Source organism: Sphaerodactylus townsendi, linkage group LG14 (genome assembly GCF_021028975.2).
Source record: "Sphaerodactylus townsendi isolate TG3544 linkage group LG14, MPM_Stown_v2.3, whole genome shotgun sequence".
Classification (NCBI taxonomy): Eukaryota; Metazoa; Chordata; class Lepidosauria; order Squamata; family Sphaerodactylidae; genus Sphaerodactylus; species Sphaerodactylus townsendi.
The window spans coordinates 7,698,571-7,712,482 of NC_059438.1; the positions used below are offsets into that span (position 1 = coordinate 7,698,571).

Here is a 13,912-nt window from a genome sequence, read left to right on the forward strand (position 1 = left end):
CATAAGCCCTCTCTGGGAAGAACCTTTTGGTCATCCAGGGTTACTTTGGGCTGCGCCCTTAGCAATTAAAGGACAAATCTGCAGTGTTTGGAATTCTTGTAGATACAAGTCTGAAATAGGCATTCAGAGAAAGAGATGGAAATTCAGACTTGTACTGTGTCTTACTTGGTCAGGTTTGATATTAATCCAAATTGGCTATTATTTTTTGGCAATGCTTGGGAGAAATGCAAAGGAATGAGTGGAGGGTAATAAAACATTATTGAAACAAAACATTTTGAAAGCATTTTAAGTCGTATGGCACTTAAAATACTTTTAAGTGTTATAACAGTTGTTAAACATTTTGAAAATGTTGTCAAATTTTGTTAATCTCTGCTGTGTGCCATGGCCCATTGCTGTGTTCAGATTTGTGAGTTGGGAAATGTTCTATAATGTGATGGTGGCTTTGAGATGACTTGGTGCAAAAAATCATTCTTTGGCTGTAGTGGGGGAGGGTGGTCTTTGGTCATGGGGGGAGGGGGGCTGCCTGGGGGGGCGCAAATCCAGATTTTGCCCCGGGCTCAATTTTTCCTAGCTACACCTCTGAGTCACAGTTCTCTGAGAACTCTCTCAGCCCCACCTATCTCTCAGGGTATCTGTTGTGGGGAGAGGAAGGGAAAGGTGCTTGTAAGCCACCTTGAGTCTCCCTACAGGAGAGAAAGGTGGGGTATAAATCCAAACTACTACTACTACTACTACTACTACTACTACTACTACTACTACTACTACTACTCCTTCTCCCCTTTTTATAATTTAAAGTATTTTCTGTGTTGTTGCTTTTTTAAAAAAAAACCTTTGTCTTGTGGTAGCCACAGGTCTTAGGATTAAAATACTTGGTGTTGTAGTAAAGTACCATGTTGCCCAGGAATAAGAACTGTGAAAATAGGTTGCATTTCATTCTTGCCTTTAAATTTTGGTTGCTTTGTGTGAAGCTACAGTTGGTCTTTTATCAGAGAATAGGTTTCAAAGGGTGCCTTGCAACTTACCGTAATGGTGAAAGCATTGATTGTTGACTTATTTGTAGACATTAATAGCAAAGCATTTCCTTACTCGGTGCCTTGAATGTCCATTAAGGTTTTGGCGTTGGGCCAGTATAGGTTTGCAGTCCTGCAGTTTATAATGCAAGTTGTCTATTCATCCAATAGCACTAATGTGGCTTTAATTTTAAAAGCAGATGAAGCCTGCAGTCCTTTTTGTCTTTAATATTTATTATTCTGCCTACAGTAGGAGGGAAGGTTATTTAATGTACATTACTGGGGCTGGCTTTTGAAAATGGGTGGCAGGCAGAAGACAAGAACATTATTTTATGATATGTGTATGGCCTCATAAAGCCCTTTTATCAGTCAAAGCCTTGTCTTGCTCCTTCAGCGTTTCCAAGCGGAACCTGCGTTCTTCACTGAATTGTTTGCCATTTTATCATGTTACCTTTGTTTTTCTGATTGGTCAAGGGTCTGGGATTATTTTGATGAATGAGACAATTAAAGACTTACATGCTAACTCCAGTTATTTTTTAAAAGCCTTTTTTTTGGCTGTCCTTTCCTCTTTTGAAGATTAATTATCCACTAAAAAAGGAAGTAAACATATTTCCCCACCACCCCCATCCTGTCTGGGACTTAATCCCCTGTGAATTTTTTCAGGCCATCTGTGAAAAGACCACCCCCCACCCCAGGATATGAAATCTAAAAAGATATATTACAATTTTTTTCCTACAACACAGTTGAGAACCTAAATAAAGATCTGAGTATGCTTTTCTGATTATGTTTGTATCATGACAGTAACAAAAATAAAATGTATTCCCAGAACTGGTGCTTGATAACATTTGGGAACCTTAGTAAACCTATGTGTTTTTCCCAATGATTCCTGACTTAAAAGGGATTCAAGAAGTGGATGTTCATGGCACTTAAATCTTCTCCAGTATTTGAGGGTCCCCACAGACAGAGGATTGAAATAGGTGGACTACAAACTTGGTCAGATAGCTCATTGGAATCACTTGTGTGTGTGTGAAGTGCTGTCAAGTTGCTTCTGACTCATGGCAACTCTATGAATCAATGTGCTCCAAAACATGCTATCATTAATGGCCTTGCTCAGGTCTTGCAAACTGAGGGCCATGGCCTCCTTTATAGAGTCAATCCATCTCATGTTGAGTCTTCCTCTTTTCCTGCTGCCTTTAACTTTTCCTAGCATTATTGTCTTCTCTAGTGACTCTTGTCTTCTCATAATGTGACTAAAGTCTAACAGACTCAGTTTCGTTCTCAGTCTTGATCTGCCTTGATCTCAGATTGCAAATGCCTTAACAGACCAGGTGCTCAAGAGCAGCAGCAGGAGAAGGCCATTGCTTTCAACTCCTGCATGTGTGCTCCCAAAGGCACCTGGTGGGCCACTGCGAGTAGTAGAATGCTGGACTAGATGGACTCTGGTCTGATCCAGCAGGCCAGTTCTTATGTTCTTATGTTTGTTATTTTAGCTTCCAGGGAGAGTTCAGGTTTGATTTGACCTCTAATTGTCTTTTTGACTGTCCATAGTATCCGGAAAACTCTCCTCCAGCATTCTCGTTGTCTCTACATGCAAGTCGCTTGAATGCTGCATTTAGACTTTTGATGCTGTTTCTATTTTTTTGCTTCGTTTCCTGCAATGTTGTGAGTTTCCTCAGTCATCTGTAGAAGCTTTTATTTTCTTCTGGCTACAGGAATACTCTTTGCATTGGAATTACATAGCATGGATTTTAATCCAGTGCTCTTCTGGGGTTGGGGGTTACAAATCTGGTTGCAGAATCCAATCTTGTTGCATATCATGAACATTGCTATCAAAGGTCTCCTTATACCCAACTCATCACAGCAACTCAGTATGCTGATCAATAAGATTATTTGGTATTCCACTTGCTTAGCCAGTAGGGTGGGATGAAGGCTTGGGGGCTTTAAGAACAACACAATGAGATAAGTGCCAAATTAGGCAAAAGTTCTAAATTCTAATAGAATATCTGCTATTTACCAAGTTGCATGCTTACAATGATTTTTAAAAATAGATAAAAGAATTATTCGGAAAGGCCTAGAAGTTACTGTTTGCCCCAGTCCTGACTGCGGGTTTCCAGATTGCGTGAAGGGTGTGTGTGCTGTGCCCCTAACAGCAATGTTGTGGAAGGGATAACTGGAGTGTGCATAAAATTGTACTGTAAATAACCTACTTTTACTCTCAGGTTGTATAACTTTCTCTCAGTTGGACCTAAACCACATTTTTATTCTTAATTTGTTTTAATTCCATTTTGAGAGTACGCTAGCTGGTGAAATGAATGTGGAAATCATATATTAAAGATGTTTTCTAAAGTTCAAGATGTTTTTCTTTCAGTTTCATAGCTGTCAGCATGAGGTTTTTAAAGATCAGAGCAACAAGACCAGCTGCCTTGCCAAACTAGGCAAACATTCTAGTAGAATATTGCCTATTTTTACAAGTTATATGCTTAATTTTTTTTAAAAGACAGGTTTTTTAAAAACAGGCACTTGTGAAATGCTTATAGAATGCGCATTTTTCATAATTCTGTTTTTATAGCATATATTTCAAAGGCTAAATATTTTAGGAAGTCTGATTGATCCAGCTTTTTAAAGGGATGAATGGTGTGTGTGTGTGTGTGGGGGGGGGATGATACTCTGATTAGAATCAATATTTGTTATTTTTCTTGGATTAAGCATGCAAATGCTTTGTGTGTGTTTTTTTAATTTGCACCCCTTAATTGGCTTGTTTTGGTGAGAAAACCTACTGTGATATTTAACAACACTACCCTATAGCTCAGTGTGGGTGGAGCGTACAGGCAAAACTGGTTGGGACCATGTCTAGTGGATACTCCTATCCACGAACAGAGAAAAATATATTTCACCCCACTTAGCAAACCTTGATATTACAAAGTGCAAAAAATCCTTTAATAATGTAGAAAATTAATATAACAACCAGTTATCCATTCATACATACACCACATTCATACCAACAGACTCTCAAACATCATATATCCCTCTTACAAAATCTTCTTCTTAATTCTAAATAGTTTAAAAAATAATAATAATCCGGCAACAGATGCTATTTAAGCCAATAGGGATTAGGCGTTCAGGCTGGCAACAAGTGCAATTTAGAATGAAATAATTACAATTTCAGTTTCCAATTTTTTATATATATTTGATGAACAAATTGTTACAAGATAGTATGCGTGGAAGAGCGCACAGGAACTTTTGGCAGAGTCACCAAGCTTTCCGCTCCTCCGGAGAAGTGAGAGTGTATTTCTTATATTGGCTGTTCAGTACCTTTATCTTTTGCACTCAGTATTTACTGAGTCGTGTATAAACAAATTGTTCAGGTATTAAGCAGACTATTTGCTTTAATAAGGCCTGTAAATTTTGAAGCACTATTGATTTTACTGTAGCATGTTCTTCACTGGCATATTTCAGCCCAGCTCAGTTTTTAGAAACGTAAGAAAAAAAGAGGGCATTACCATATAGCATTTTAATTTATACAGCAACAACAGCTATTTATAGGCTTAAATAATTACAATGCCAATTTGGGTCACCCTGCTCTACTTCTTTAGATACTTGCTGTTGCGAGAGATAATAAACTATCTGCAGGAGGGTGAATTAATAGGTGTCTCGATAGACCTGAAAGGGCAAGGATTTGATTGCATTTCTCAAACCTTTTTTTTTACTAATTAAAAAGATTTTCTGTTGCACACGTGGGCATTCTGTCCCAACTCCTGAGCGTGAAAACCCCCATATTGAATTGGGGTTGGCCACATTTAGTGTGAAATGTATAATCTAGCGTTGATCAACCAGATGGTTTCACCTTTTCATCAGAGATGTGATGGTTAGGGTGAAAAAATAAGCGGCAACGTTGAGTCAGGTACCATTAGCCCCAGACTTGGACCATGGATGGCTTCACCCATTTTTAGACTGGAGATCCCAGTGTCAATGACTAGATCTGGAAGTGTAGCAAACAAAAGCCACACTCCTATTATTTATGGCAAGGCTAGTCAATCCAGATGACTCCTACTTCTTGGCAGTTATAAGGGCTGATGTTGTGAAACCCTGTTCCATTCTGTTCGTAAAGAAGAATCTAAAGCACATCCCCAAGTTTCGTGTTTGCTGCTCTTATACAAGCTATTTCTTTATTCGTTTTAAACACTTTTATGCTGCCTTTCCAATCAAATGGGGTTTCCAGTCCTTGTTCTGAGTCTCTGCACTATACCAGTGTTTAATCAACCGTCTGTGCAAGTCCAAGGTTAAGATGATGGAACGGTGAATTCTCCTGAATGGGCCATACTTAGCACAGAAGAGAATTTCCCAAGCAAGGAATTGTCATGGAAAATCCCCCTCCCCCATTTGTAATAGCCTACACTTGATATGTTATTTAATCTGTGATTAAAAGTTGTGAATATTGACAGGTTCGCACAAAAGTTCTTAGGTATAACTATGCTGCCTCTGTTGGTGTTTGCATTCACTGGGGTGATGAGCCTTGTAGGGATTCATGCAAATTGGGAGTCTGTTCTTAAAATAGGTGCTTATAACAAAAAGGTTGTTAACTGCGAAGGTGTGCGTGCGAGAAAACAATCTTGTTGGTTCATTGTGGTGGCATGCAAAAGCCTCTCCGATATATTTGAACAGTCTTACTGAAAGCCGTTTTAATGTACCTTCCCTTTCTGATTTCTGTAGGGAAGCACCGTACGCTCGCAGTGAGACTGCACTTTTTACAAGAGAGATTCCAGTTTGGCTTCATCTGTCCTTGCAGTTGTCTGGGGAAAGATGTTTCACTGGGTTAACATCTGAATTAAAAACAACAACCGCCCAATCCAAACAAACGCTACCGAAGGTGTGACAGCATAATTTGCAGTGTGCATTGCGGAAGGATTTAATGAGTGGGGCAAAATGTTAGGCTTTCACCCTGATCCTGCGCCCCTCCTGTGGCTGTTGCAGCATAAGCGGAGGCTGGTCATGCCACAACAGTTCCTGCAGCATCTGGCACAAAGGGGCGGGGGGCTGGACGAACCTGGAGAGAGACCCACCTTTCTAAATGCAAGGGAAAATGCCGTTTGTGTTGCTTCAAGCAGATGTTGAGAGATGGGAGATTCTGGGGCCCAAAGAATTCCTCTGCCATTGAAAAAGGAGCAGAAGCTGTTGAGTGGGGGGGAGTGCAGGGGGGTAGACTCACCTCCTAGCATTAGAGCAAAGCAGTGGGGCTTTGTGCAGGCAGGAAAACGACCCCGAGCCCTCCACAACAGAGGACAGGACTGGGCTGTTTCCAAAATAAGCAGCTAATTTTAAGTACTCATTCTTTAAGCCTGACTTTGTTTGGAGCTGGTGTGTGTAAATACTTCTTATTTGCTATTTTTGTGTCAAGGATTTAGATATTCACACACAAAAATTACTAGTAGGCTAAACCTGTAACAGCAATGCCTTTTGGATAACGGAATTTGTTACTTTTTGTTTGGTTATATCTCAATTATCATTTGGTGGCGAGAGTTCAATTAATTCCCCAGGTTGATTGTTAAAAAGGCTCCTCGTTAAAACCGGTCCCTGCGCCTGCCTCGCGTGCGTATAAAAAGGCAGGCATTCTGTCAGACCGCTGAACTGTGAGCAAGTTCTCCATTCAGCTTGGCAAATAACACTGTTAATTGGCGAGTGAGGTTTTCATGGCACATTTCATGACAGGCTCGGCCGGTGCCAATCTTCGCAGCTACTTAAAGAGGGAAATTCCACCCCTGCTGCCGCTACACCTCTGTGAGGAAGGGTGTTGCTTTTATTTCCGTAGGACCCGGCCCCCCTGCAGTTCGTTGCACCACAAACTTTACAAAGGCTTTGATTTGCAGAACTGTCAACCAGCTTTAGAGTTGATCATCATCTCTTGCAAACCTCTGCCAAAGCTGAAGGGAGAGTGCTCCATTCTGTTTATGCAGCAGCGACTGATCTGTGCCAACGGCTGGCTGTAGCAATTGATACCATTCATTGATGTTGACATTAACCCAAAAAAGGCAGTGCGGTGGGGGGAGCCCTTATTCTGTTTGCTCTTCATTTAGAGCTGGAACAGTCCTGCACATGGGACCACAAGCATTTATTGTCCACAGTAAAGGCATCTTTTTAACCTCCACTTAACCACTCAAGGAAGGTATTCTAAAGTAGAAATCCCTGTACCTTTCCCTCTTTCATCTGAAAGAGACTCTGGACAGCCCCCCCCCCCCCGAAATAGCAGTTAGTTGGATTTCCCTTTCAAAGAACATCTGTGCAACAGAGACGTAGGTGTCACCCTTGAGACTGCTGGTACAAGCCTTCATCTACTGAGTGCAGCCACTGTTTGATCTGTAACAAGAAGGGTTTGGCTCCTTGTGGAGTTAAAGGAATCTCTCCCCCAGGATTGTATCCTATTGCAGTAAAGTGAGCTGATACTCAGGTAGTGCTAATTTCAAAGGAACACCCACTCTGAAGCCCTGAGATCTGATCTCAGACTACCTGTACTTCCCTTGGCCTTTGAGACTGATATGCCGCAGTAACAAAGCAGGCCCCCCAGCATCACTGAAATTGGGATCACGTATTTAACGTATTGTACTGTGATTTTACAACATTTGTTTCATCCACAAAAGCTTAGCCTCAGTTGAAATTCACTCCAAGCAGAGGCAGAGCACTCACGGGGACGTGTGGGGTCACATGTCCCTTGGTGCCTGCCAGCTGGTCATGTGGGGGGGGGGTGGAGAATCACCTCCCTCACCCCTGCCCCACCAGGCTGCTCCTTCAGCCGGCGGAGCCTCCTTTGGACGGCGGAGCATCCTGGTGGGGTGGGGCTGAGGGACGCCCGGCGGCGGCCCAGCCAGGTAGGTGGGGTGTGGGGTGGGCACCCGGAGCAGGCTTTGCCCCGGGCACCATTCCCCCTCCCCCCATCTCTGACTCCGAGTGTCTTCTACAATATGGAATTCTCCTGCAGTGTGAAGTTGAGGTACAATTTATTTAGCAATTAGTCTACTGAACATTCCCGTCATTTGTATTCCTTACAAATACTACATGAAAGCAAGTTGTCCAGGGCACATACCACGCAGAGGTTTCCTCCCCCATCACGGTTATCATCTGCCATTTTTAGTTGATGTAACAAGTGCAGTTGAAGGAAGGTGGCCCTTGTGTAAATGATGGTTTCATCATTTGTTTGTTGTGGGACGTGACTGCTGTGTGTCAGACAACAGATGAGCCCTGGGATGACTGCTGACCATATTTGATTGCATCGTGCTGACCTGTACCTTCAAGGCATCGAAGTATAAAGCCCATTAATATTATTTGTGTGATTGTATTGAAAGTAGTGAATCAACCCAAGGACCAGTAACCTCTCAGTTGTCATCAATTATGTGGGGTGAAACATTTCCCAGAAAGATTTCCATTATTATATTTTTCCATGAAAAAAAATCCCACCCAACATATGTACATACAGTCTGTTTATCTATGGTTGTTGTGCTGCAAATAAACCCATGTTAGATGAGCTAAATGAGGGATATGAAGCAGCGGCAAAAGAAGGTATATTTGCCTTCTTTTGCTGACATGATTTAATTTTTCTAATATTATATAAACATTTACATCTTTTAGTTAAAATTACAGCTGGAGAATTGTCTGATTCAGATTTTCCCAGACACTGCATATCACTGCCTGTCTAGTATAGTCATCTGGAGAATTCTAGATGATGCTCACCTTGGATATTTTGCTTTCAGTGGTAGGTGGACATTTACACACCTCCTTTTGTTTTCCTTTCATTCTGTCATGCCCATCACCTGTATAGCAGAAGACCATATATGTTTTCTACTATATATTCCCCATGATGGAATTTCACCATCTTCTGCTAGTTGAGTGTGCCAGTCCCACGAGCCCCTTCTTCGTGTTGCTAGAGCTGTTTTCCCGTTTCATCCATTGCGGGGTCCTCATAATTCCATTTTGGCCTTTATCCACACCTTTCCGGCAAGGAGTGTATTGGTAAACCTTCCCAGCATCTCACTTAGTTTCCATGGCCCAAGGTACTGCAGAAACAATTTGGACTGCAAAATGATCCTTCCTCCCAGGTATATTTAGAAGGTGAAGGAAAGGACAGTGGCTTCTATCCCAGAAAGAAACAGCAGAGCCAAGCATCTAGTGACCATTCACTGCCATTGCCATATTTAAATAGCCTGCCAGGCATAGAAGGTACTTGGGATGTACTTTAGAGTGGGACACTTTGGGAAGCAATTCCTTAAAATTGTGGTTAATTGATGCATACTGGGCAGGAATGGTTTTTCAGTTCCTCTTTGGACGTGCCACTATTTAATAGTCATTCTGGTTACTGTAATGTGTTCTCCATAAGGTCATTGCTTCTCATGGCCATACTGTTCATGTTGAACCAAATGCATCAGCCTGTATCCCAATGGGTATTGGTAGCAGATAGCCTGTTATGCTGTTGATCAGCATAACTTTCTGTAATTTATTGGGCATAATAAAAGTGCTGTTTTTGACCCATTAAGACAGGGGTGTCCAACTCTGGTGCCCCAGATGTTCATGCACTACAAATCCCATCAGCCCCTGATTATATTTCTGCCAGCATGGCCAATTGACTACAATTTGTGGCAGGGGCTGATGGGAATCATAGTCCATGGACATCTGGGGCACCAGAGTTGGACACCCCTGCATTAAGGCCTTGGGTCCTTTAGACTGCTTCCTGTAGACTTGGGTCCTATAGACTGCTTTCTACTGGTGTCCAATTTGGTGATCTCTTTCAGCTGGGGCAAACCTATATACAAGGCCCTGAGGAGCTGTTTCCTTCAGCAGTGAATACGGAAAGGTCACTGTGTCAGCACATCCTTAAAAATGTATGCATTTGTTTTCACAATATCTAGGATATTGTGTTCTCATGCAATATTTGTTTGGCCTGAGGCCATGTAGGTAGGGGTAGCGTTGTACATCCAGTAAATGAAAGTCCAAACCCATTTATTGGAAAAGCGTGTTTGCAAGAGATCGGCGCTACAGTTGCTTTTAACAGCTCAATCCAGAGCCTGTCAGATGGGCAGGGATGGCGCCACTCAAGCGCTGCTCTGCCTGCTCCAAAGGGCTTTCCTGCAGCACAGAAAGCCCAAAAAAGTTTTAAAAGATTTTAACTAAAACTCCACCATGGGGGGAATAGAGATATGCTGCAAAAAATCTCCACTGGCAGCCCTGCTTCGGTAAAAGAACCAAGAAGGCTCTGGAGGCTGAGCAAGGTTGGCCCCACCCCCACGACACCACTGTTGCTCAGGGCAATGCCTGCAGGGAGCTGGGCACCACAGTCGGGCACCACAGGGCCCCGCTGTGGTTGGCCACTGGCGGATTTGACCCTCTGTTGGCACAAATGCCCTAGAGAGGTCAGCTATCCCGGTAGAAGCCTACATACCCTCCAAAGGGGGATTTCCACCCCTCCAGATTTTACCGTAAATGTATTTATTAAAAAGCTTTTTAGTCCCGTTTATGAAGTTAGATTGTTAAAAGGCAAGGGATCCGCATCTCTGTTGTTCTGTGAAAAGGTGGGGGTGGATCCATTTTCTGTGTTTCTGCAAAACGCTTCTTTGCAGCCACTTCAGACTGACTGTTCCATCTGCTAATACTTTGGTGTTCCTTATTTTTCTTTGATGTTTGAGGGTGGGGAGAAACAGGGTGGCAGTGGTAGGGAACACCCACTTCTCGATCCTTCTCAGGTTTTCTGCACTGTAATGATGGCACCATCGCCTGATTTCTGGAAAAAGACTGACCTGGGCTGAATCATTGGGTGACTGGCTATCTTAGCATCTTTCTTTCATCTCTGCTTCCTCCCCCCACCTCGCTTCCCCCGTTTTAATTGTGTAGCTGCTGTGGGAATGAATTCCGGTCAGTGATGACTGGCATATGTTGGTGTATTATATTGCACACATCATTTTAGCTGGCAGATTTTGGACTCCTTTTCCAGCCCAGGATGCATTTGTCCGTCGTTCGTAAAAGCTCACCTGATTATATTCGTGCACACCTATACATTTCAAGCAGCTGTTAAGCTTAACTGCAGACTGTGCAGCGATAATAATTTAAAAAAAAACAGTTGCCATTGTGTCAGGTTGAATATGGATTTTGCAGTGCTTGTGCTTCAAACGCAGGGGTGGGGTTCTGTGCGCGTGTTGTTCCGCTGTGTGGGGAATTCAACCTGAATCGAACAGCCGAATGTCCACAGAATTTTCAAACCTTAATGCAGGATGCAAGTGACTGACTTAAATGAACAAAGATGCCGTTTGGCATTCCCAGTCCTCACTGCATAAACATTAATGTAAACTTACGGGTTTTTGCATTTATTGAGGAGAGGGGTCTTGGGTGAGTCTACCGATGCGAGACTCGTTCCGATATATAGTATTCCAGTTTAAACCCCGCCACCACCACCCCCAGTCTTGAGCAGCGTGCACATTCATGCCGCTCGATCCGTCGAATAGCTTCACAAACCGAGGTGCCAGCCTGTGGCCGTAGCCCCTCATCTCCAGTGCAGCAAATGCATTTTCCACATTAACCAAACATGACAGCCGAAATGATTATTAACCATGCAAGATGTCGGAAGTCATCAAAAATTCACATCAGAGTAATTGCAGTGGCCGGGGGTGGGGGGTGGGGGGTTGGGTTGAGGGGGGAAGGGGATTGACAGTGTTGTGTGTGTGTCTGGAGGGGTGGGGGTGAACATAGGAAGAATCTTTTCTTTTTGCTTACATCTCCTTTCTTCCTTCCTTTCTCCCCCACTCCTTGCCCTCAAATCTCAGATGGTACATTCCATTAACAATAAAATATCCTTCTGTAACCTATAAACACTCCCTTTGGTAACTGGCTTCACACCAGTGATGTCCTTGGTGTAGCACAGCCATGAGCAGAATGCCATTGACGCTTTGCCGGCAGTCACGCTCAGCTGTGGAGACGGCGGCTTTCTCATTGTCTTGCTGGACTCTTCTGTGTCTCCCCTTGCAATTTTTTTTCCTTGAGCGGAAATACTGTGAGCGCAAATCCAGGAGAACGCAGCTGCCTGCGAGCCCAAATACTAGGCATTTGCAAAGTGTTGCAGCCTCAGCTAACCCTAAAAGGTTTGTAACTTCCACGGTGTGTGATCCACAGGTTACGATTTTTACACATTTATATGTGTATATATAATATAAAATATGTGTGCCTATTGGCCTTAAGTAGTTTAGCTGGGGTTTTTTTTGTTGCCATAGGTATATAAGATACTGATGTGCAAGTTAGAAAGAAACCAGAAATTAATTCATAGTGGCTAGCTTGTATTCCTCCCCCCTTTTTTCCCCTTTTGCTATTTTTTTTCTTCTAAACCGATGAAGGGTGGGGCATCTGTTGTCTGCTTTAAAGAATCTCTGCCTACTTGCCTTTTAAAAGAAATGCTACGGCTGCTGCTTTTCTTAGAATTTAAACGAAAGTCAGGCAGGTCAGGTTTCTGATATTATTAAATGTATTCCCTTTCCCTGGTGGGTATGTACTTAAAAGGTTAATAGAGACAAAATTAATTTGTTACTTGCATTGTGCCAGTAATGTGCATGTGTGCGTATGACTTTTAAAAAGAAGCTAGCATTATATTCTCAGAAACATGAATACGACTTGTGATAGGAGAAGCTTTTGATTTTGACCCAGGGCTTCAGCAGTAAGAGAATCTGTGTTGAAATAGTTTTCACAGGTAAATGTCGTCTTTATTAACTTAAAATGCATTGCAATTAATCACTTGGTCTCTTTTATACTGGATTTTAGTCTTTACTCTGAACTTACAATTTCCTAGCTGCTGTTATATTGTAGATATGGAGAGCTGGTTGGGTGTGTGTACATCAGCCTTTCAGTTGCTTTTGGATTCTCTAAACATCTCTAATTTTGTATTCTCTGAAATGTTGCATTGGGTTGTTATATAAAATATTAAGATATCTTTATGTGGCAAAGGTATCTGATATTAGTCCAATTTGGAGGTTCCCCTCCGAATGTGTGAAGGTGCATACCTGAACATCTCCAGTAGCTCTATGTCTTGTTTCAAGGGAAATGCAAGAACTTAGTTTAGCAGAGAAGTGCGGTTGAGCGATGACATTGCTTGAGAGAAAGGCTATTGCCACAGAGACAGCATGGCAAGGAGCCCCTGAATTCCTTAAGATAACAGACAATGAGATGAATGTGCAAAGATGGAGGGACTCATTGCCACTGCCTTCAGCTAGGAAATGCTTAACCGATTCTTTCAGTTGGGCACAGTAGTATTGCAAATTATTTTCCTTTGTCTGGAGAATGTGGAAGCCAGAGTTCAAACTGAAAATGAATGTATGAGAAATTGGTCCAATCCCTCTTTCTAACCATCAGTTCTGGCTCGTATAAAACCAAATCCTAGTTATCTCTGCTCTGCAGATTTCATGTTTGTGAGTCGTGTGTAAATTGTTTAGATTTTACTGTCTCGTGCACATACTATGAGGAAGGCTTTTTTTAAAAGAAGGGTGTGGAGATGCAGACTGTTGAGGGTGAAAAATGGAAACCTTTTGTCTTCAGTGTGTTCAGCTTAGTACTGTGGTTGAAGTGTAAAAAGTTTAAACTGGAAATTTCATTATAGTAGTTACCTTTCTTCGTCTATTTTGATAGACATTTTTCCTCTGTTGTAGCAGGACTAGATAAAAGGTGCAGTTATTACTAAACAATTATATTGAACAGTTTACAAAGTTCTGCTTGTAGTATGTTAAATTTCTGCATAATTTTGACAGAAAGAATAATTTGTATTTTTGAATTCAGTCAATTATACTATTTTTTATAAAGCTGGGTACATAAAAATGAATTTCTACATTCACATGACCTCTTTGTTAACTTTTTTTGGTTCAAAGTGATTTTAGGAATAGTATTTGTTT

At 42.1% G+C, this 13,912-nt stretch overlaps 1 protein-coding gene across 3 annotated transcripts in view; it reads left to right on the top strand.

The window, feature by feature from the left end:
* NUP93 (nucleoporin 93) overlaps nucleotides 1–13,912 on the top strand; it is a 94,437-nt gene that overhangs the window by 27,602 nt on the left and 52,923 nt on the right. The window contains exon 1 of one of the 3 annotated variants that reach the window (XM_048515749.1): nucleotides 11,892–12,121. The exons of the other annotated variants lie outside the window; for them this stretch is intronic. The gene's annotated coding sequence lies outside the window, so the exon portion shown is untranslated. Of the gene's footprint in view, nucleotides 1–11,891; nucleotides 12,122–13,912 lie in introns of those variants that run through there. 3 annotated transcript variants of the gene reach the window in all.